The following is a 25422-nucleotide window of genomic DNA, read 5'->3' on the forward strand; positions in this document are numbered from 1 at the left end:
TCCATGAAATATCTTGGAGTCATGATTTCCCGCCCACCGGAAGATTTTGTTAAGCTCAACATAGAGCCACTGATACAGCACCTTAAAGCTAAGACTCAGATATGGGCCAAGCTACCCCTTGGCGTCATGGGTCGGATTAATCTTATTAAGATGGTCCTCCTCCCCAAATTTGTATATGTCCTATGGCATGCTCCAGGTTATTTACCTCTTAGGCCGCTTACACACGATCGGTCAAAACCGATGAAAACGGACTGAAGGACCTTTTCATCGGTCCAAACCGATTGTGTGTGGGCCCCATCGGTCAGTTAACCTTCGGTCAAAAAATTAGAACTTGCTTTAAAATTTAACCGATGGACGCCTAACCGACAGGTCAAACCGATCGTTAGTATGCAAAAGCATCAGTTAAAAACCTGCGCATGCTCAGAATCAAGTCGACGCATGCTTGGAAGCATTGAACTTCATTTTTTTCAACACGTCGTTGTGTTTTACATCACCGTGTTCTGACACGATCGGTTTTTTAAACGATGGTGTGTAGGCACATCAGACCATCAGTCAGATGGACTGATCGTGTGTACTCGGCTTTAGGCTTTTTAAATCCATTGAGGCCCTTCTAAACTCATTTGTTTGGGGTACTACCCGTCATAAACTATCCTGGCAAACGCTGAAGAACCCCACTGAGTTGGGGGGCGCAGCTCTGCCCGACTTTAATCTGTACTACCTGGCGGCGAAAATCTCCCACTTTTTATACTTAGATAAACAGGATAGGGACCGGTATCTGGCCCTGATATGCTCTCCGCATGCCAGTGAACTCTCTCACCCCTTTCAGATTATCCTTAGGGATTCCACCAATACCTGGGCGGTGGGGTCTCGACAGGGACTGTTGTATAATCACTATCGAATTTGGGAGGTGGTGAGGCGTAGACTGAATCTGCCCCGTACCCACTTTCATACACCCCTATGGGATAACCCTGGCCTGGGTGAACTGATGACCGTGCCTGACCATACTCTGTGGCTGCGCTGGGGGGTGAGGTATCTGTCGGATGTTTATCGTAACAATGTCCTGAAGTCATTCCAACAGTTCAGGGACGACTTTGGCCTCCCCAACTCCATGCACTTTTGCTTCCTTCAGCTCCGCCCTCCAGACTCAATTTCGTGATGCCCCCCCTGATACTGACCGATTGGACATTCTAGGTGTTCTGACTGGGCAAGATTCCCGTAAACTTATCTCGATCATTTATAATTTCCTTCTTCGCCCATCCGCGGTGACTCTTGCATTTAAGCTGAAAGACCGCTGGTCGGGGGATGTGGGCGGGCTGGAGGACAACGAATGGGAGGATGCACTTGACACTTGTAAAAAGGTCTCAACCAGGCTCTCTGACTGCCTTACACATCTTTATATCCTACACAGATCATACCAGACCCCAATCCGACTGGCCAAAGTACAAACCCGACTATAATCCCCTCTGTCCCAGATGCAATAGTCCATCCACCTTTTTTCACATATTGTGGGTGTGTCCAGTTATACAGGACTACTGGACTCATATTGTTAAATTCATCATGACGAGATGGGCTCCGCCTTGATGTTGTGCCCCAAGCAGTGTCTACTGGGGGTTTTCCCAGATCCAGACTCTGACAAATTTCACAAAATATTCCTTCAAGAATCTCTTTTTATTGCCAGATTACTTATAGCAAGGACATGGCTTCAAGCCATGCCCCCAACGCTCCAAGAGTGGATGTCCGCTGTTAATCAGGTTCTACCATATAAAAAAAATATTATGTCCATAGGGGCTGCCCTGCCAAGTACGGCAAGATATGGGACACCTGGTTAGGCAATGCTACTACTTGTGATGTGATACCTGACTAATACTCTTGGGGGCAGATTCACAGAGCAAGTACGCCGTCGTATCTACTGATACGCCGGCGTACTTTCAAATTTCCCACGTCGTATCTTTAGTTTGAATCCTCAAACCAAGATACGACGGCATCTGGGTAAGATCCGACAAGCGTACAGCTTCGTACGCCTTCGGATCGCAGATGCAATACTTCGGCGTCCGCTGGGTGGAGTTCGAATCGTTTTCCGCGTCGGATATGCAAATGAGCTTTTTCCGACGATCCACGAACATACGCGCGGTCGTTGCATTCTCTTACGTCATCTCTAGTCGGCTTTTTCTGGCGTATAGTTAAAGCTGCTATTTTGTGGCGTATAGATAGACTTGCCATTTGAATTTTTTTTTTTTGCGTAAGTCGTCCGTGAATAGGGATGGACGTAAGTCACGTCTAAGTTCAAAAAATTACGTTGTTGCAATGTAATTTCGCGCAAAGCACGGCGGGAAATTTCGAAACGGAGCATGCGCAGTTCAATCGGCGCGGGGACGCGCTTCATTTAAATGAATCACGCCCCCTACCCGCCGATTTGAATTCCACAGCCAGAAATACACTACGCCGCCGTAACTTACGGCGCAAATTCTTCCTGGATTCGAATTTAAGCCAGGTAAGATACGGTGGCGTAGCGTATCTCTGATACGCTGTGCCTGTCCAATTGTATGTGAATCTGCCCCTTGATACGCAATTGTGTGTAAAACATTGTCTGCCTATACTCTGTAGGTAGATCCACCGTATTCAACCTGCAATGTGTACCACCGATATATCAATGTATACCCTGTAAACTGCTTTTTCTTTTTACTCTTTTCAATAAAACACCACGTTATTTGTAAAAAAAAAAAAAAAGAGTCATCTAAACTCATTCAAATTAAAAACTTTTTTCTTTAGACAAGCTTTCATTTAATTGTTCCTTTTCTTTTATGTTATCCTGTGTATTCCTTGTGCTTCCTTTTAAAACACTTTCAGAAGCTACCTTTAAAGAAACTATATAACAAAGTTTATCCGCATAAGGACCGCCCCATGTACATATACTGCAGCAGGGAGGCCCTTAAGCGCAAAATCACATACCTGTATGCAATTTTGTTTTACAAGTCTAGGGCCACTTCTGCTGTGATTGGACACAGCAGGAGCCAATCAGTGGGTCCGGCAGACCTGATATCCTCCGGGAACCCAACGATAGTCTAGAGAGAGGCAGAACAGCAATCTTCATATGTAAACAAGATCGCAGTTCTGCTAATAAATGTAGCGCCCCCTTACTTTCAGTATGGGCACTACGCTAAAGTTAATGGGGGAATGGGAGAGTTATTTTGCTCCCATTCATATTTGCTAAATTTTGGGCTGCTGTCATTCCAGAACTGTCCTGTGGGTCAGTCTGCGCTCCAGGGATGCGATCCCATCCCTGGGCGACAGTTGGCGCTAGAGGGGTTCAGGCAGAGCCACTTTTCCCCAGCAGCCAATTAGAGGAGTTTTCCCTCGCAGAGCATGCTGGGGGAGAGTATATCTGTGGCGGACGCCATTTTTGTTGGTTCTTCGCGGGTTCCTGGTTCCAGGTGCGGCACCCACCTTCAGGGTGTGCGCACATCGCGGGCCCCACCACTATGGCCTATCTGGCCTGGGGTCACGCGCTATGTCAGAGTTGCAGACTTTGGGCCCTCCTGGCCTGGAGTGACTGATGCTACTAAGGGGCCCCGGTGACTTACTGGGTCCCCCTTCTACTGAGGCGATCCCAGGCTGTGTGCCGCACGGTGGGGGATCGGCTTGAGGAGAACCCGAAGGCAGGTTATCCAACAGGGCTTGAACGAACCAGTGGGGATATGGTGACCGGGACATTGACAGGTACACTTCCACTGTCAACCGGTGATCCTGACTTAATCTACTGGGAGGATTCGCTCGATCCATTCAGCTCATCTAAATACTAGGCCTGTGGCAGAGGTCCCTAGAGCCAGGTCTGTGGCAGAGACCTGTTCCTCCCAGGACCTAAAGTGACACTTCGGCTGCCAGACTTGTGGCAGGAGTCTGTCCGGGGGCACTTCACCCACTCTGGCTAGAGTGGCGATAAACTGTATCTACTACTACTGAGAGCAGAATTGCTCTTTTTCATATCCAGGCCTGATACTGCAAAGTTCTCTTGCTTCATCAACCTTTTCTCCCTACCTCATGTTGATGTTGGTCATGTTGGGCCGAAAATAAAGCATTCAGAAAACCTTTGTTTGATGACTGGACATTCGCTTACTAATCTACTCATCAACTTAACCCCTAGACAACGGTAAGAGGTAACTTAATACGCCGATCCCAAAACAACCAGCGGCTCCTGCGGGGGTGGCGCTACATAAAGAAGACAGAGGTCTTGTGTTTTTGATAAGCAGGAACACGGATCTCTGTCTTTGTACAGTTAAACCATCCCCCACACAGTGAGAAAGCACTCCCAGGGAACACATTTAGCCCTTTGATCGCCCCTGATGCTAATCCCTTCCCTGCCAGTGTAATTAGTCCAATGACGATCATTTTATATGTTTATTTTTTATACTGTTTTACTCCTAGATTCTCATTATATCATCAAGCCCCTCCAGTGGTTCATGTTGTGCAGGACTTGTCTTTATTCCACGGTATGCCAAGTACCATGGTGTCAATATGTATATGTAATTCGTAGCATGTTTATGCAATTTTGTGTATGCAATTTTTTGTCATTCAGTATGTTGTACATGATCTTACAAGGCATAATAAAATGCTCTTTGCTAAGACTGCTTTTTGGTATACATCTCTCATTAAAAGTCCCTAACTAACTCATCCTTTGGCAATTAAGCAATACTATATATCTCACATGCTTACTCTACATGGTGATTGGCCTAATTTAAAGTCCAATGACGGTGCATTTTTTTTTAGCACTGATCACTGTATTGGTGTCACTGGTCCCCAAGAAGTGTCACTTAGTGTCAGATTTGTCCACCGCAATGTCGTAGTCCTGCTAAAAATCGCTGATTGCCGCCATTACTAGCTAAAAAAAACCATTCCACAAAAATATCCCATAGTTTGTAGATGTTATAACTTTTGCGCAGCCCAATCAATGTACACTTATTGGAATTTTTGTTACCAAAAATATGAAGCAGAGACCACTGTAGGTAGATTCACTATAGGGCAATTACAAGCACTAGATGAGGTCTCTTGATACTGGGGTGTATAATGGGTTGGGCTGAAGCTTCCTCCAGAAAAAAACAGGAGTTCGGGTAATAGGAAGGTTTTAGAGGTCAGATTGGGTAGCTAAAGAACAAAGGCCCAGCACCTATTAGGTATTAGCTACTCAAATCAACGACTCAGCAGCTTGTCAGTGCACTGTACCTTCCATATTTTGGAGGCATTCCAAAAGCTAACACAGCTCAGCTGAACAGTTACTAATTTATTTCCTCTGTAATCAGAATAAACTGTTAACGCTTTGAAATATACTTCCAGTCAGGGGCGGATCCAAAGTCTAGTCTCGGGAGGGGCACTGCCATAAAATACGTTTTTTCGCAGCCAATTTGTCTGGGTAATGGCTGGTGTTGGTCTGGAGGATTTAAGCGCATTATTTGTATTATTACATTGTAATATAAAATGAAATATTTCAACTCACCATAATGCTGAATCAGTGTGTCACTTGCCAGGACACCTGCCTTTACATGCAGCTTGTCACTTGCCAGGACACCTGCCTTCAGATGCAGCTTGTCACTTGTCACGTCACCTGCCTTCAGATGCAGCTTGTCACTTGTCACGTCACCTGCCTTCAGATGCAGCTTGTCACTTGCCACGTCACCTGCCTTCACAGGCAGCTTGTCACGTACTTGCCACAAAACCTGCCTTCAGATGCAGCTTGTCACTTGTCACGTCACCTGCCTTCAGATGCAGCTTGTCACTTGCCACATCACCTGCCTTCACAGGCATCTTGTCACTTGTCACGTCACCTGCCTTCAGATGCAGCTTGTCACTTACCACGTCACCTGCCACCAGATGCGGATTGTCACTTGCCACGTCACCTGCCACCAGATGCGGATTGTCACTTGCCACGTCACCTGTCTTCAGATGCAGATTGTCACTGGCCTTCAGATGCAGGTTGTCACTTGTCATGTCACCTGCCTTCAGATGCAGCTTGTCACGTCACCTGCCACCAGATGCAAATTTTCACTTGCCACTTCACCTGCCTTCAGAAGCAGATTGTCATTTGTCACGTCACCTGCCTTCAGATGCAGCTTTTCACGTCACCTGCCACCAGATGCGGATTGTCACTTGCCACGTCACCTGCCTTCAGATGCAGATTGTCACTTGTCATGTCACCTGCCTTCAGATGCAGCTTGTCACGTCACCTGCCACCAGATGCGGATTGTCACTTGCCACGTCACCTGCCTTCAGATGCAGATTGTCACTTGTCACATCACCTGCCTTCAGATGCAGCTTGTCACATCACCTGCCACAAGATGCGGATTGTTACTTGCCACGTCACTTGCCACATCACCTGCCACAATATGTGGGCTGTCACTAGAGTGAGGGTGGGCAGTGAGAGATGATATCACATCTCTGCTGCCCATGGCTGTACAGTGATGGCTGAACTGCGGTGATGCAGGGTGGGCGGTGAGAGATGATGCCATCTCTCTGCTCACTCGCCCACACGCTGGCCTGCCTGCCTGCTCACCCGCCGGCCCACTCACTGGCCTGCCCACACGCTGGCTCTGCTCATTGGTCAGCCTGCTTGCTCACTATTTTCTCAGGGGGAGCAATTACCTTATTTGCCCCTGCTTATAGTTGTAGAACAGTGTAAGCTTATAGTTCCATACAAAAAATATTTTTATAAGTGTTGCTAAAAAGCAGATATAGGACTATAAAGTCATTACATTCAGGGATTCCAAGCATAAAGGGCTTACACAAACACTTTGATTTTCTTTTCAGTTAGCTGTGATTTGTGCTTTGTTGCTGACAGCGGAACAGTGCCCCGAGCATCTAAAAAGGAATGTACAACATTTTTCCTTAGGGTATGTACCATTATATATGTTGGCATGTGTTATTTTTGTTTATAGTCAAGTTTAATAAAAAAAATTAATTCAACACTGATACAACACTACTTTTATTTCATGCATTTAACACACTGCAGAAGCATTTTTATATTGTGAACTTGCTCAAGCCTATATTGTTGGACATTTCAGTTAGCGGCCTGGATTAATCAGACAAAATCCTTTTTTTTTTTTTTTTCGCATCTGAGTAGCTTAATAAAGAATCAATATCAGTGCAATCCCCAGAGGATGGGGCCTGCCCTCTGCACAATACAGTGCATGGTTCAGCTGACCTGGAGAGTATCATGAAAAGAAAATGTACACAGGCATTTATGTCAGCTGCCTTGCTCCTGATTAGACCCAAGGAAATATTTGATTACATGGAGTGACGAGGAGGAGCCCCTGTATCTATTTCTTACAAATAGAATTTACCATCTGTTGTAAGCTGCCATAGGAAGAATACAGGCAGTGGACTGACAAAAAGCATGGGTGCCTTTCAATACCATAGGAATATTTTTTGTATGTAATAAAATAGTACAGTAAACAAACACTTAAAACTCCTTATGTAATAAAAGTCGTTATAAATGTAGTTCAAAGTAGAAAGAAGGAACAGACTTTTTTGTTCTTAGTGTTGGCTGAATGGTCCTGGTAGTGTTTAGCTCTTGGAGCGGAAGTCTAGTATGCATGGTATAGATGGCCACCATTTAATAAAGTAACAACATTTCTTCTACACCCGCATCATCCCATTACCACCTGTCATGCTAAAGAAGAAGCCTGGATGGACCTCCCGTACATCCCCCTGTGGCCGGCCCGCACTCAGAGGCTGGTCAGTGCCCTGGCTTATCACTAAAGACAGCAATGAGCAGGCTCTGAGGAGCAGCCACACCCTCACCACCACCATAGGATCCATGAGGAGCTGTCCTTTCCATCATCCAGGCCTGCTATGGTGTCCAGCATGGCTTCCATCCTGGATGAGACTGGGGACTACCGTCCCGAGCTGTCTATCCCCTTGCACAATGCCATGAGTATGCCCTGTGACTCCTCACCACCTGAGATGGGCATGAACAGCACTCATACCACCCTAACACCACTCCAGCCACTGCCCCCTATTTCCACTGTGTCAGACAAGTTCCACCACCCCATCACCATCCCCACCATCACTACTAGGGGCTCTTTGGCAATGTCATTGGCAGCTTTACCCTAATGGGCGATGTCAGGGGGATCTCCTCCATGAACAACCTGTACAGCCCTTACAAGGGCCTGAAATGGGGCAGAGCTTGTTCCCCTTGACCGCTACCCCCATTAGCAATGGCTTGGGCTCCATCCACAACAGCCAACAGAGCCTGAACAACTATGGACCACCTGGGCACAACAAGATGCTTAGCCCACACTGATATGTTGGCAAGAGGCTATAAGCATCTATACAGGGGGCTGGCTACCCCATCATCTGCCATGATGTCTCACCTCAATGGGATGTACCACCCTGGCCACCCGGGCAATGCTCAATCTTACAGGCCTGTGTTGACATCCAGCCATGACATTCCACCCTCCTACTCCAGGTCCCAGCTGAGAAACCTTGAACAGTTGGAAGAGATCAATACCAAAGAAGTGGTGCAGAGTATCATAGCCAAAATCAAAAAGTACAGCATCCCCCACGCTATCTTCACCTAGAGGGTTCTGTTCCGGTTGCAGGGAACCCTCTCAGACCTTCTAAGGAACCCCAAACCTTGGAGTAAACTGAAATCTGGCAAGGAGACCTTCTGGAGGATGTGGCTGCAGGAGAATGGATTGCAAAGAATGTTGGCTCCCAGGCTTGCAGGTGAGTGGGGTTTGGGGTGCGCACCGTGACTGTGTGTTGCTGGCCAAAAAACAAGCCTGCCCACTGGGGGTGATACCATGTTTTTACAGCAGCAGATGACACCAACCCCAGGGATGCCATTGCACATTTACATACGTAAATGTGCGTAGACATGTGCATATACATGCGTAAAAATACTTATATCTCCCACAGTGCCAAAAAATGAGATTCATGTGTGTACTTGTACTTTTTTGCACATACACACATAAAATACTAATCAATAATGCATTTTTTTTTTACCTTACTACTTCACATTTACAGATATGTTTGTGCTTGCGTGTACAAGCGAGTTGGAAGAAATGGGCTGCATTCAGAATGAAGAAAAATAATACCTGAATGCCTAAAAATTTTACATTTTCGGCAGGGATATGGTGCCCTTAAAGAGAAACTTCACTCTCCAAATCAACATTGAATATTTTTAATCATCATGCTGCCAGCATTAGTAAATAGATAGGAAAGTATATTATATTTACTTTTTTAAACATTTTTTTTTTTTATTTCTTCAGTTACTTTCTGGTTTCTTGCCTAGGCAAATTATGTCATACATCCCAGGAGTCTTCAGGGGGCGAGGAGAGGAGGAGAGGCTTTCTCATCTAAGCACACTCTCCTGCATGCATGCTTGAGCTACATGAATTGTCTGCCCTTACTCAAGATGGCCACAGCCAGAAATGCTAGGGGGTGTTTTTCAAAGTGATTTCTCAATAAATTAAAGCATGCAAACATGGCTAAATGGGGGAGTTTGCTTTGAATATTAAAAATGTATTCAATAGTGTTTTTGATTTGTGGTGCTCGAAGATGAAATGAAATGATCCCTAAACACTTAGCCCTCCCTAACACGTAACCTAATCTGACAAACAAACCCTTTTTGTGAATGGCAATTTTTTTTTTAATGCTGTCTGTGTTTTACTGGTGAAAGTTCGCCCTTTCTATTAGTTCTGGGGACCATTGTCAGCAGGATAAAACGTTATAAGAAATCCTAAATGTTATGGTTGTCATTGGAACAATAGAGGCAAACTCTTCTAATGGATGAGGACACTTGTTTCGGTGACAACTGTCTAAGAGGGGATTTCCCTTTACATTGGGGAGCATTAACCCCACTCCTATTCTGCTTCAATAGCAAGCACTTCAAGGTAAAATGTTAGCAGTGAACATGCATTTCTTACACAAGCGGTTCCCAAACCTTTTCAAATAGTGATGCATCCGAAACAAACTTGTTTGGGAGAAATATTTTATGACAAAATACTTTTTTGATTGTTTGGATCACCAGAGGAATTTTTCATGTCACCATTTTTTCCAGTTCCCCATTTGCTATTTTTAGCTGTTTTTGCTGTATTTTGTTTAAATACACCACATTTAAAAAGCGATGTACACAAAGGGGTGTGTGTGTTAAAAAAAATAATAATAATTTGCATAGCTATTCGTCTATCTAAAAATATTATGTAAATTCACTTTGTGTGAATGGGGCAAAAATCAAATGTTCTTATGCCGCGTACACACGATCATTTTTCGGGTTGTAAAAAACGATGTTTTTCAGACTCTAGAAAAAACAACGTGTTTTTCAACTTGATCATTAAAACGGCCTTGCCTACACACGATCGTGAAAAAAAAATGCTCTAGCAAAGCGCGGTGACGTACAACACGTACGACGGCACTATAAAGGGGAAGTTCCATTCGGATGGCGCCACCCTTTGGGCTGCTTTAGCTGATTTTGTGTTAGTAAAATACGATTTGCGCTTTTCTGTCTGTTACAGCGTGATGAATGTGCTTACTCCATTATGAACGGTAGTTTTACCAGAATGAGCGCTCACGTCTCATAACTTGCTTCTGAGCATGTGCAGATTTTTCACGTCGTTAAAGCCCACATACGACCATTTTTTACAACACGAAAAACTACAACTTTAAGTACTTCATTAAAAAATAGAGCATGTTCAAATATTTTTTTGGTCGTTTTTCAGAACCCGAAAAATGCTCTGAAGCCCACACACGATCATTTTTAATGACATAAAAAAAACCGTAATTTTTTACAACCCGAAAAATGATCGTGTGTACGCGGCATTAGGATATACTCTCTGCAGATCAAATGTTTGAACACAGAAAATATTGTTTTATGGGCATTAGATGGTGATGAGGAGCATATTTATTTCCTAGGATGGTGAGGGCCATTTGTTGACTATAAAGCAGTATTATATCTGTTCTTGCATTTTCCATCTACAGAGAATATACCCTGAGAATTTTTCGATTTTTTCCTTTTACATGCAGTTTAGATTCACACTGCTATGCAAATTTTTTATAGATACACCCCAAAATATTTGCATAGTTATTACTGCAATATGACTCTGTGACTTTGTCAGAAATGGTGGAGAAATAATATGGGCTCTTCCTCTAAGTTCTTTGAGTTCTCTTCTGAATTTAAGGGCCAGATTCACAGAGATCTGCGACGGCGTAACGTATCGTCTTTACGTTACACCGCTGCAAGTTTTCAGCGCAAGTGCCTGATTCACCAAGCACTTGCGTGTAAACTTACGGCCGTGTACCGTAAAGCCGTCCGGCGCAAGCCCGCCTAATTCAAATAGGGCGTGTACCATTTAAATTAGGCGCGCTCCCGCTCCGAACGTTCTGCGCATGCTCCGTGTGAAAATTTCCTGCCGTGCTTTGGGCGAAATTACGGCGCCCTGACGTATTTTTTGAACGGCGACGTGCGTTACGTCGTTTCGTATTCCCGGACGTCTTACGCAAAAAAAAAATTGAAATTCGACGCGGGAATGACGGCCATACTTTAACATGGCTGATCTAAATGTAAGCCATGAAAAAGCAGGCTTATGTTTGCGACGGGAAAAACTGACTAGCGACGACGTAAGAGAATGCGACGAACGCGCGTACCTTCATGGATCGCCGTAAACAGCTAATTTGCATACCCGACGCTGGAAAACGACGCAAACTCCACCCAGCGGCCGCCGGAAAATTACACCTAAGATCCGAAGGCGTACGAAGCCGTACGCCTGTCGGATCTTAGCCAAAAGCCGTCGTATCTTTGTTTGTGAATTACAAATAAAGATACGATGCGGCAAATTTGAAAGTACGCCGGAGTATCAGTAGATACTCCGGCGTACTTTTTCTGTGAATCTGGCCCAAAGTTTTTAATGCAAAAACAGCAAATTTCCCCCAAAAATGTGCACTTGTGTACAACATTTTTGAAGACCAGTTTAATATTTTATCTGTTCAATGACTCCTAGTGGGAGCATCTATGTATCTGTAGATGAAATGTAATAATCAAAATATGGAAAGGCAAAATAAAAGTAAAATTAAAAATAATAATAAAACTGTAAATGTAAAATCTACTGTAATTACACTTTTTTTAAATTGTTTAACATGCAGTCCTCTATAAAGGCTTTCAAGTAACATTCCTATGTGGCATATGCCATACAGACAATACATAGTCTGCACTCGAGCTGAGTTGTTGCTCTTTTTGTCCATTCAGATATGGAGTCGCGGCTTGGCTCTGCCCCTCTCTCATCTCGTTGGCTCAATGACTTTGACAGCAGTGGGAGCCAATTCCCAAACAGTCGTCTCTCCTGCAACATCACTGGATCAAGATATGGTGCAAGTAAGTATTAAGGGAGCTGAGGGGGGCTGTTGCACATTAACAACTTACTGACCGTAAAACATAGAAATACGGCGGCATAGTAGCACTAGGTAGGTGATCCGGCACTTCAAGGTCTGGTCACACACAGCTGGAGCCCAGCGGCAGGTACCGCGGACTTGATGTCCGCCAGCACCCGCAGATTGTTTGTTACACAGGCATAACGGCAATCTGTCTATGTAAACAAGGCAGATTACCATGCTGTCAGTAAGGAAGGCGATGATTCTGTGTTCCTCCAAAGCAGGGACATGGATCTATGCCTTCCCTAAGTAAAAGCACTTTCCGCCACAGTACACAAGCACTGGCTAGGAACACATTTAACCCCTTGATTGCCCCTGGTGTTAACCCCTTCCCAGCTAGTGTCATCAGTACAGTGACAGTGAATATTTTTAGCACTAATCACTATATTAGTGTCACTGGCCCCAAAAAGTGTCAAAAGTGTCAGTTAGTGTCTGATTTGTCTGCCACAATATCGCAGTCCCGCTATAAGTCGCTGATCATTGCCATGAAATTAGATCATCGCCATTACTTAAAACAAAAACATTTATAAAAAAAAAAAAATTGTTTGTAGATGCTATAACTTTTGTGCAAACCAATTAATATACTCTTATTGGGATTTTTTTTACCAAAAATATGTAGCAGAATACACAGCGCAATTGTCAGTTAAAGTAATGCAGTGCCGTATCGCAAAAAATTTCCTAGTCATGAAGGAGGGTAAACCTTTCGGAGGTTAAGTGGTTAATACAGTAAAACCTTGGTTTGCAAGCATAATGTGTTCCAGAAACATGCTTGTAATCCAAAGCACTTTTTTTTACAGGGTATAAAAGAGAAGTGTAGCAATAAGTTGCTAAATGTTGTACCTTCATTAAATGTAACCATATTGCTACATTTAGAGGCTCCTCTCTTCTTTTTTATACTCAGTTGTGACATGACGCTACTCTTACATCAAGACATCGCTTGTATATCAAGGAAAAATGTATTAAAGCATTTTGCTTGTCTTGCAAAACGCTCTCAAATCAAGTTACTTTCAAACCAAGGTTTTTCTGTATATTAATATATATAATTATTATTCATTTTTTACTACTTTGCTCCTCCTTTCAAGTAATATATGATAGATCATTTAAATTCATGGCTATTATGTGCAGTCAATTTTATTTATTTTCTTTCCATAATTTTACAATTATTCTGACGGTAGAGCTGCTTCCTGTTACAGGGTGACAACACTGCAGTCCCTCAATACAGGAGAAGCATTGTCACCTTGTTCTGCTGTTATTTGGGAGCTTTGTGCTTTCTGCCCAAGAGGTGCTTTTCTACAATATAAAAAACTGTAATCCCCCCGCCCCTCTCCCCAGTGGATTTGTTTCACTTTTAGTGACCAGTGCACACACCTTGAGCCTGATTAAAAATGTTAAATGATGTACCATTAAGAGAAAATAATTAGACATGTGCACACTGAAATATTTTGTTTCGGAATTTCGTTTTCGTCCGAAAAATACATTTATTTAGTTACTCCGGAAACTCGTTTTTCTTTATTTTGTTTCATTAAAAAATGCATTAGTTCAAAAATACAAATGAATTAAGGTCGAATCTGTCATTAAAGGCTTATGGTGTCTGTCGAATGTTCTAAAAAGATTCGACGGAGCAGCTAAACTGTACGACGCCGCAATCGTACATTTCCGGCCGAATGTTCTGCCTACAAGCTATAGTAGAATTCTAATGTTGTATGACACTAGTAATAATAATATTTATAAATTATTATTACTAGTCAACCAACATTCTAATTCTTCTATAGCCTATGGGCCGAGCATTTGACCGGAAATGTACGATTGCGGCGTTGTACAGTTTAGCTGCTTGTCGAATCTTCTTAGAACTTTCAACAGACACCATAAGCTTTCAATGACAGATTCGACATTTGTATGTTTTTCGCTGCTTCATCAAATCTTCGTCGTTCATGTCGAATGGTCTACCCCAACACGGTCTCTATAATGTCTAATATTTCCTCTCTATGTAGAATAATCTTGGACTAATATAGTTAAGGTTAGTCACATTCAACCGCAGAAACGATAGACACAGATTGCTATTGTCAGCGTCATGTTGAATCTATAACGAACAGTTGTAGCAATGAAAACGAAAATAAAGCATTTTTTTATGTTGGATCTTTCAGATTTCGGATTCTGCACGTTCGTTTTCATTTGTTAAAACGATAATGAAAATACCCGAAATTCGGACGAAAATGCATTCAGCAGAAAACTAATGCACATGTCTAAGAGAAATACTTCTGCCTTTGCTGACCTCAGAAAATGCTCTGGCTTCCATATTTTATCACTCATTGACCTGGAACAAGCATGCAGCTAGTAAAATCAGAGGAACGTCAGAACTCTTGATCCACTTACTTGTTCCACATCCATGACTCAGACAGTAATGAAGAGTAAAGAAATATTTTAGATTAGCAGAACAGTTTCTTTTTAAAAAATACAAAAATTTCAGTAGGAGCGTATCAGTAAATGCATATGAATTTTACTTTTTATACATTTATCATTTCCTGTGAGTTCTGCTTTACATCCTTTTGACTGTAGGAATAGTAATAGATACTAAGGAGACCAGCTACTTATTAGCACAATTGACCTGCTCTAACAATACACAGTGAGTATGCTAGCATGGAGTTATTAATGCAGCAAGGGGACTTAATCACTGTGGTGGATGACCCATCAGGGTGGACAGCGAGCACAATTAACTACAAGCTGTATACACACCCACTGGGGTTTATGTAAAGAATAATTCATTTGTATCAATGTGTGGAGTCTAATTAGGTAGACAGCCCCTCTGGGAGCTTCTTTGCATTTTTCACAGATATCTAGGTTAGGGCTGAAAGACACAGAATAACTTTTGTGTGAGAAGGCTTCAATGTATGGATCACATACAGGCAGTCCCCGAGTTACAAACACAATAAGGACTGTAGGTTTGTGCCATAGGTGGAATTTGTTTGTAAGTCGGAACACTGCATTTGTAAGTGTAACTTCCGCCTGTGCATGGATGTGGGATTTTTCCGGGCGCTTGTCTTCTGGCCATGCATTACATGTAGTACGGCAGTGTGGGATGTGTCCAGAGATGTTCGGAGTTATCCAGGACTAGCGTGTAACACAAGTGGCCGGCATTTGAGGCCGTTCGTAAGTAGGAGTTGTTCGTAACTCTGGGACTGCCTGTACTAGGTATAGAGGAATGACTAATTCTCTACCCAAGAGGCAATGTATAGCACATGATACAGGCAATAGTATTAGGTTTGTATAATGTTTAACCCCTTCACTCCGACGTAACGCAAATATGTGGCCTTCAGTCCCGGTACTGTTTTTTTATAGCCGACGCTCAGCTGTTCCCAAGCAGCGGGAGGAAGGGACCCCCCCCCCCACCACCTTCCACTGTTCACCCAGGCTCTCCTGTCCCGTGACCAGCCTGCACATCCGCCGGCTGGCCGAAGATCCATACAAAGACGGAATCGGCTTTGATTGGGTCTCGGATCTAGTAACTCGGAAACAATGTCATAACATCACTTCTGGTTTACTGAAGACTTAAAGGCGCCAAATAAAAAAAAAATGGCAGTACTCAAAACTGTCAAACTTGGCATTTTGAATGCTTTTAAGTACAACAAAAATGCTTTGGGGTCTTATAGAGTACCTTTCACTGCCTATTACACTCATAAGGGATACTTACATTCCTTGTGACAGCAATAAAAGTGATCAGATTTTTTTTTTAAAGGGACAGTGTAAAAAATAAAAATAAAAAAATAAATAATAAAAATATTCTTTTTATTTAAAGTGCCCCGTCTCTCCGTGCTCGCGCACAGAAGCGAACGCATGCGTAAGTCACGGCTGCAAATGTAAACAGGGTTCAAACCATACATGCGAGGTATCACAGCAATCATTAGAGCAATAATTCTAGTACATGACCTCCTCTGTAACTCTAAACTTGTAACCTGTAGAAATGTTTAAAACGTTGCCTATGGAGATTCTTAAGTACCATAGTTTGTAGCCATTCCACGAGTGTACTCAATTTTGAAGCATGACATGTTAGGTATCTATTTACTCTGCATGATATCATCTTTCACATTACACCAAAAAAATTGGCTAACTTTACTGTTATGTTTTTTATTTATTATTCATGAAAGTGAACAAAAAACACTACACTGCGGCGGTAAACTGCAGTGATGCATGTGGGACTTTAGATGAAGCTCATGATGACAAAGAACATAGATGTGGCAATATAAATAATTTAATGTTGCATACAAAACATGTTTACATACACTTAATTTCATATGCAGAAACTGCACCTATAACATGGCGCCATTCTCTGACTGAGCAATCACTGGTACTTAACATGCTTAACAAACATCAATATTCATGATAATTAAAAAAGGGGAGTCCACCATATTGATATTGGGTAGTATTGTTAAAATAGTAACATCTGCATGTTCAACAGTCTTAAACTCCCCGTAGGGTAAAGATGGTATGGACACATATCTGGGTGAGTGTGTATCTCATACACGGTGTCATGGTAGCTCGACACGTTTCACGGTTTTCAGCCACTCATCAGGAGCGTGTATGTGCACTGTCTGCAATAGGAAGATACATGGATAAGGTCAGTGAACTATATAAAGGTGGGGGAAGTAATGATCCCCCCAAAACCAATATAATAGGTTGACTTACAGCTGTGCAGGTACCAGAGGGCATGGTGTCCAAGACCAAGGGCCACCCAAAGACACAGAATCGGGAGCCGAGGGGGCATGTACAAAGGCAACACTCATGACAGGCAGAGTCCAGGAGGTCCAGGGCTCCCCAAGCACCCCAATGCAAAAATGTGAAAAGTGGGAATGAGAGAGGGTCGAAGGCAGAGTGAAACAATAGAATAAAAGGGCAGGAGGTGTGGAGTGTTGGTAGAATTGAGTGGCGGTGGACTGGTGGGGAAAGGGTGTGGGCGTGGGTGTGGTGGCGTCAGTTGCTGGCTCATGGTCCATGCACTGGCATCGTTTTAAGCCTCCCCTCCCCGCTTGCGGATGTGATGTAGGGGGCATGGCCTTGGCGGCAAGCTATTTGCTGGCGGCGGTCCAGGTGTGTTTAGAGCTTCTCCCAGCCCTTTGTCACTTTGACATTACACGATTGCTGGACTGGTTCCTCTCCTACAAACATAGGCAGGGCCAATCCGAGACGGGGGCGCCAAAGTGCCCAGCCAGAATGCTGCCTTCCATCCTCCCTCTCCTTGTTTGTGTCAAACACAAACACACTTATGAATTAACCACGAGTCGGGGCTGTATCTGCTGTCGCCCATTGCCACTGTCTTCCTAGCTCCTCCACCACCTGTTCAATCCGACATCCCTCCTCCCATTTGTTTCTGCCCAAACCCCGCCCACACTCCAGCCTTTTGCATGGAGTCATGGATGCCTGTGGAGACTAACCTGAGGGGGAAGCTGTCCAATCCGACATCCCTCCTCCCATTTGTTTCCACCCAAACCCCACCCACACTCCAGCCTTTTGCATGGAGTCATGGACGCCTGTGGAGACTAACCTGGGGGGGAAGCTTGTCTGTGAGTTATCTGCAAAACCCCCTCTTTCCCCTGAATTATTTTTGCTTTGCCTCTACTCTCTCCTTTCTTACTCCCCCCTGGAGACTGGGGGCGGGGGTTAATTGTGCAGACTGGGGAAAGGGGGGTAATTGTGCATACTGGGGGGGGAGGGGGGGTAATTGTGCAGACTTGGGGAGGTAATGGTGCAAACTTTGGGGGGTAATTGTGCAGACTGGGGGAAGGGGGGTTGTGCAGACTGGAGGGTAATTGTGCTGAGGGGGAGGGGGGATTGTGGAGACTGAGGAGGGGTAATTGTGCAGAGGGGAGGGGGGATTGTGCAGACTGGGGGTGAATGTGCAGACTGAGGGGGAATTTTGCAGATGTGGTGTGGTAATTGAGAAGACTGGGGGGGGAATTGTACAGATTGGGGGGGGGGTTTGCAGACTGGGGTGGTAATTGTGCAGACTGGGGGAGGGGGGGATTGTGCAGACTGGGGGGGGGGTAATTATGCAGAGGGGGAGGGGGGATTGTGCAGACTGGGGGGGAATGTGCAGGCTGTGGGGTAATTGTGAAGACTGGGGGAAGGGGTGGTTGTGCAGACTGGGGGGGATGTGCAGACTGGGGGATAATTGTGCAGAGGAGGAGGGGGGATTGTGCAGGCTTGGGGGGTAATTGTGCAGACTGGGGGAGGGGGGTTGTGCAGACTGGGGGGGAATTTTGCAGACATGGTGTGGTAATTGTGCAGACTGGGGGGGGGGGGGTTTGCAGACTGGGGTGGTAATTGTGCAGACGGGGAAGGGGGGATTGTGCAGACTTGAGGGGGGATTGTGCAGACTGGAGGAAGGGGGGGTTGTGCAGACTGGGGGGGTGATTGTGCAGACTGGGGGGGAATGTGCAGGTTGGGGGGTAATTGTGAAGACTGGGGGAAGGGGTGGTTGTGCAGACTGGGGGGGTGCAGACTGGAGGGGGGGTTATGCAGACTGGAGGGGAGGGGTAATTTTGCAGACATGGGGAAAGGGGGATTGTGCAGAATGGGGGGAAATGGGGTGATTGTGGAGACTGGGGGGTAATTGTGCAGACTGGGGTGAGGGGGTAATTGTGCAGACTGGGGGGGGGGGGGGGCTTGTGCGGACTAGGGGGTAAGAGGGATTGAACAGACTAGGGGGAGTTGTGCAGAATGGGAGGGGGTGGAAAACTGAGAGCAGCGCAGAGGAAACTCCTGGAGTCTTGGAGGCAGGCAGAGGCAGAGCACACCAGGAAGTCGTGATGCACGTGACTGGCTCAGGTTGTGGGGCTAGACTGGAGGGGGGATTGTGCAGACTGGAGGAAGGGAGGGTTGTGCAGAGTGGGGGGGTAATTGTGCAGAGGGGGAGGGAGGATTGTGCAGACTGTGGGGGGGTGATTGTGCAGAGGGGGGATTTTGGCTGGGGGGGAATGTGCAGACTGGGGGGTAATTGTGAAGACTGGGGGAAGGGGTGGATGTGCAGACTGGGGGGTAATTGTGCAGAGGGGAGAGGGGAATTGTGCAGACTGGGGGGGGATGTGCAGGCTGGGGGGTAATTGTGCATACTGGGGGAAGGGGGGGTTGTGCAGACTGGAGGGGTAATTGTGCAGACTGGGGGGGAATTTTGCAGACATGGTGTGGTAATTGTACAGACTGGGCGCGGTAATTGTACAGACTGGGGGGGAGGATTTTGCAAACTGGGGTGGTAATTGTGCAGACTGGGGGAGGGGGGGATTGTGCAGACTGAAGGGGGGATTATGCAGACTGGAGGGGGGGATTGTGCAGACTGGAGGGGAGGGGTAATTGTGCAGACAGGGGGAAAGGGGGATTGTGCAGAATGGGGGAAAGGGGGTGATTGTGCAGACTGGGGGGTAATTGTGCAGGCTGGGGTGAGGGGGGATTGTGCAGACTGGGGGAGGGGGGATTGTGCAGACTGGGGAATGGGGGTAATTGTGCAGACTGGGGGGGTGGGCTTGTGCAGACTAGGGGGTAAGAGGGATTGAACAGACTAGGGGGAGTTGTGCAGAATGGGAGGGGGTGGAAAACTGAGAGCAACGCAGAGGAAACTCCTGGAGTCTTGGAGGCAGGCAGAGGCAGAGCACACCAGGGAGTCGTGATGCACGTGACTGGCTCAGGTTGTGGGGCTAGACTGGAGGGGGGATTGTGCAGACTGGAGGAAGGGGGGGTTGTGCAGAGTGGGGGGGTAATTGTGCAGAGGGGGAGGGGGGATTGTGCAGACTAGGGGGGTGATTGTGCAGAGGGGGGATTTTGCAGGCTGGGGGGGAATGTGCAGGCTGGGGGGTAATTGTGAAGACTGGGGGAAGGGGTGGATGTGCAGACTGGGGGGTAATTGTGCAGAGGGGAGAGGGGAATTGTGCAGACTGGGGGGTGGAATGTGCAGGCTGGGGGGTAATTGTGCAGACTGGGGGAAGGGGGGTTGTGCAGACTGGAGGGGTAATTGTGCAGACTGGGGGGGAATTTTGCAGACATGGTGTGGTAATTGTACAGACTGGGGGGGGGATTTTGCAGACTGGGGTGGTAATTTTGCAGACTGGGGGAGGGGGGGATTGTGCAGACTGGAGGGGGGATTGCGCAGACTGGAGGGGGGGATTGCGCAGACTGGAGGGGGGATTGTGCAGACTGGAGGGGAGGGGTAATTGTGCAGACAGGGGGAAAAGGGGGATTGTGCAGAATGGGGAAAAGGGGTTGATTGTGCAGACTGGGGGATAATTGTGCAGACTGGGGTGAGGGGGATTGTGCAGACTGGGGGAGGGGGGATTGTGCAGACTGGGGAAGGGGGGTAATTGTGCAGACTGGGGGAGGGGGGCTTGTGCGGACTAGGGGGTAAGAGGGATTGAACAGACTAGGGGGAGTTGTGCAGAATGGGAGGGGGTGGAGAACTGAGAGCAGCGCAGAGGAAACTCCCGGAGTCTTGGAGGCAGGCAGAGCACACCAGGTAGTCGTGATGTCGTGATGCTCAGGTTGTGGGGCTAGACGCTGGTTTGCAACAACTTGACCCCAGGACCAGGAGCATTAGTCCCCCCAGGAGACCGTGCAAGGACCTGCTGAGCTGCCATCGCTGAGGTGAGAGACCCTGACACAGCTGACCCCCCACATCAGGCTGCATTGATGGGCACTGGTGAGGCTGCATTGATGGGCACTGATCGGGCAGTCTCCCACCATTTCTTGTATCATGTCTGCAGTCTTTGACCATCTCCTGTAGTATGTTTGCAGTCTCTGACCATCTCTTGTACTATGTTTGCAGTCTCTGACCATCTCCTGTAGTATGTTTGCAGACTCTGACCATCTCTTGTATCCTGTCTGCAGTCTCCGACCATTTCTTGTACTATGTTTGCAGTCTCTGACCATTTCTTGTATCATATATGCAGCCTCTGACCATCTTCTGTAGTATGTTTAGTCTCTGACCATCTCTTGTATCATGTCTGCAGTCTCTGACCATCTTATGTAGTATATCTGCAGCCTCTGACCATCTCCTATAGTATGTTTGCACTCTCTGACCATTTCTTGTATCGTATTTGCAGTCTCTGACCATCTCTTCTATCTTGTGGGCAGCCTCTGACCATCTCGTTTTGTTTATTGTTAAGATATTGTGGGAGGATTCCAGGGTAACAAAGACTCCTTGGGGAGCATCTCTGTGTTTGAGTCCATAGAACCATTTGCAATGGGGAGGAGTTAGTAAGATGACCACGCCCACGTGGGGGCACCCAAAGTATTTTTGCACCCAGGCGTCTGTGACCCTAGGATCGGCCCTGAACATAGGTAACCTTTACTCATCTCATCTTCACTTCCATTTCCTTCTTCACTGGGCGGTTGGTGTTGACCCTTCACCATGGTCGTTCACCTTCATTCCAGGTTGTCCACCTTCACCGCTGTACTTACCCCTATTCCCCACCAGTCCACCGCCACTCAATTCTACCAACACTCCACACCTCCTGCCCTTTTATTCTATTGTTTTGCACATTATGACTGATTTACCTTTTAAATAAAGCCATCCAGTGGTGTGCTGTCAACGCACCACTGGAGACCACTGGAAGAACAATGTCTACTATAGTGATTTAGTGATTATAGTGATTTCCAGATATACAATCCAAGCTGGACCAGTTTAACTTTGTATACAATATCCATACCTGGAATTCTTCTTTAACCACTTCCTTACTGGGCACTTAAACCCCCTTCCTGCCCAGAGGACTTTTTACAATTCGGCACTGCGTCGCTTTAACTGACAATTGCGCGGTCGTGCGACGTGGCTCCCAAACAAAATTGACGTCCTTTTTTTCGCACAAATAGAGCTTTCTTTTGGTGGCATTTGATCACCTCTGCGGTTTTTATTTTTTGCGCTATAAACAAAAATAGAGCGACAATTTTGAAAAAAAAATAAAAAAAATGTAATTGTTGCTGTAATAAATGGCTCAAGTTTTTAAAAAAAAACATTTTTTATCCTCAGTCTAGGCCGATACGTATTCTACATATTTTTAGTAAAAAAAAAAAAATCGCAATAAGCGACTGGTTTGCGCAAAAGTTATAGCGCCTACAAAATAAGGGACAGAATTATTATTTTTTTATTATAATTTTTTTTACTAGTTATGGCGGCGATCTGCGACATTTATTGCGACTGCGACATTATGGCGGACACATCGGACACATTTTTGGCGCCATTCACATTTATACTGCAATCAGTGCTATAAATATGCACTAATTACTGTATAAATGTGACTGGCAGGGAAGGGGTTAACACTAGGGGGTGAGGAAGGGGTTAATGTGTACCCTAATATTAGTGTTCTAACTGTGGGGGAAGGGGGGTGACTGGGGGGTGACCGATCTGTGTCTCTATGTACAAGAGACACAGATCCGTCTCCTCTCTCCCCTGACAGCACCGCTGTCTGCGAGAGCCGGGAATGAGAGATGATCTCATATGTAAACATATGAGATCATCTCTCATTGGCCGCACAGATCGCCTAGGAAACGGCCGCTCCGATTGGCCGTTCACGGCGATCTGTGACTGGCTTTGTCCGAGGGACACGGCCAGTACAGAAGTTCCCCGCCGCGCGCTCGGGAGTGCGCGCGGGGAACGCGGAAATGAGCTGCCGTCAATTGACGGCGGCTCAGAGATTTAGAACCACCCTGCGGCCGTCAATAGTCGTACGGCCGTAGGGAAGTGGTTAAGTAAATGCAGTCTCACTGAGGTCCCTGACTTTTCAACCACCCTTGACATCAATGCACATTACATGCTTCTTGTGAGTGCATTTTTATCCATTCATTTCATTTTTTTTATCATATGCTACACTATGAGCTTTGTGCTTTTTTTTTTTTTTTTTTGAAGAATAATCAATCCATCCCCATACCTGTCCTATCCAGAGATGTTTGTAAACATCATTCTGAACCTTTTACTTTTGAAGAAAATGGTTAAGCCCATTCACAACCACCTCTCGAGTGAGAGCCATGGACCTCTTTACCTTAAAATGTATGTAAAAATTATCACAAATAGACTAAGGATCAAATTGGCTTCCTCCCCAATTGAAAGACTTGGGAGTATACCATCAAAGCCCCCCTGACTGTTATACGTCAGTAAGGGCTTTCATTTCTGTCAGCACTTTGGCAGCTTTAGCTTGGACTTTCTCTTTGCAACCCTCTCCCAAATTGTCCTGTTACCAACTTTATTAGAAGAGATTAATCATTTTTATCAATACACGAGTTAAAGTAAATGGTGCCATATCAAATCTTTTCTCTTTATGTAGAATAATATTGGACTAATAGAGTTAAGGTTAGGCACATTCGACCGCAACGAAAACGAAAATAAAGCATTTGTTTATGTCGGATCTTTCGGTTTTCGTTTTCTGTGCTTTTGTTATCGTTTGTTAAAACGATAACGGAAATACCTGAAATTCGGACGAAAATGCATTTGGATGAAAACAAATGCACATGTCTAATGCTATTTGTAAAATTATCTTTATTTACCTCCATGTATGAATTCCCATATTTATGAGACTCGTCATGTTTGGAAAAAAAAATGTGAAACCTTAAATATATCTTTGTCTATACAATATTTTTTCACTAGCTTTTTTTGTGTTTGTTGATTCATTTTGGATGTTTGTTAAAACATGATGCTATACCAAGATCACAGAGAATTGAATTTTATGTAAATTATATCAATACATTTTTATATTTTTTTCTATAAAATATGGTCTGTTACTGTGCCTACAAAGTCCTAAAATAGCCCTTATATTTTTTCTTTCTTAACAACCTGGACTCAACAACCAGTAAATTTCATCAACTTTTCCATTAAAGCTGTGTAATATAATAATGTTATTTCTTTCCCAACTATAGGGGAGTAGGCTCCTTATCTAATAATAGGTCCCATTACACCATGGATATTATTAGCTAAGGCTGATAAGATAATTGTCTATTTGAGAGTGCTGAATTATATATCCATTTGTTCAGTATGCACTTTCTTGCTAGAAGCAGAATGATGTTGATTAATTGTTGGTCCCCTGAAGCTTCTCTCCAATGGGAACAGATTGCCTCAAATGCCAAAGGTCTAATTTCTCATGTGGAACCTGTGCCCTACCATTGTAGCATGGAGAACGCAGTCCTACCAGGAGCCATGACTGTTAATACCATACTGACAGATACAGAGAATGCAATTCTCACTATGATCTCTACATGTGGAGAAGTCCAATAATTGTTTCTTTCTTAAACCTACTTGACAGTCAAGGTAAAAAAAATGTTTCTCTGATTAGGTAAAATTGCAGATCATGAAAATTAACTCCAGAAGCATGATTAACAACTACATACGTGAAGTTATATTTCTATATATTATTTCTAGGATAAACGTTTAAAATAAAATTAAAGCATGTATTGGACCCTTCAGGAGTTTTGATAGGGTATAGCAGGGAAGCAAATAAAACATTTCTGTAAATATTATTTACTACCTACTTTATCTCCTGATGCTTGTACAACCCGTTGAAGGGTCCATTGTAATTAGTATCCAGTTGTTAGGGACTACATCTTCTAATTCTAACCTCACCCACAGCAGACGACTACAGCCTAGTGTTGAACCACTTACTGACCCAAAATCACTGACCCGGTTTCCCATAATCAATCCATCCCCATACCTGTCCTATCCAGAGATGTTTGTAAACATCATTCTGAACCTTTTACTTTTGAAGAAAATGGTTAAGCCCATTCACAACCACCTCTCGAGTGAGAGCCATGGACCTCTTTACCTTAAAATGTATGTAAAAATGATCACAAATAGACTAAGGATCAAATTGGCTTCCTCCCCAATTGAAAGATTTGGGAGTATACCATCAAAGCCCCCCTGACTGTTATACGTCAGTAAGGGCTTTCATTTCTGTCAGCACTTTGGCAGCTTTAGCTTGGACTTTCTCTTTGCAACCCTCTCCCAAATTGTCCTGTTACCAACTTTATTAGAAGAGATTAATCATTTTT

At 44.9% G+C, this 25422-nt stretch overlaps 1 pseudogene; it reads left to right on the forward strand.

The window, feature by feature from the left end:
• LOC120932191 overlaps positions 1-24652 on the forward strand; it is a 191009-nt pseudogene extending 166357 nt beyond the window's left edge.
• Positions 24653-25422: the final 770 nt, after the last annotated feature.

Source organism: Rana temporaria, chromosome 1 (assembly GCF_905171775.1).
Source record: "Rana temporaria chromosome 1, aRanTem1.1, whole genome shotgun sequence".
NCBI lineage: Eukaryota > Metazoa > Chordata > Amphibia > Anura > Ranidae > Rana > Rana temporaria.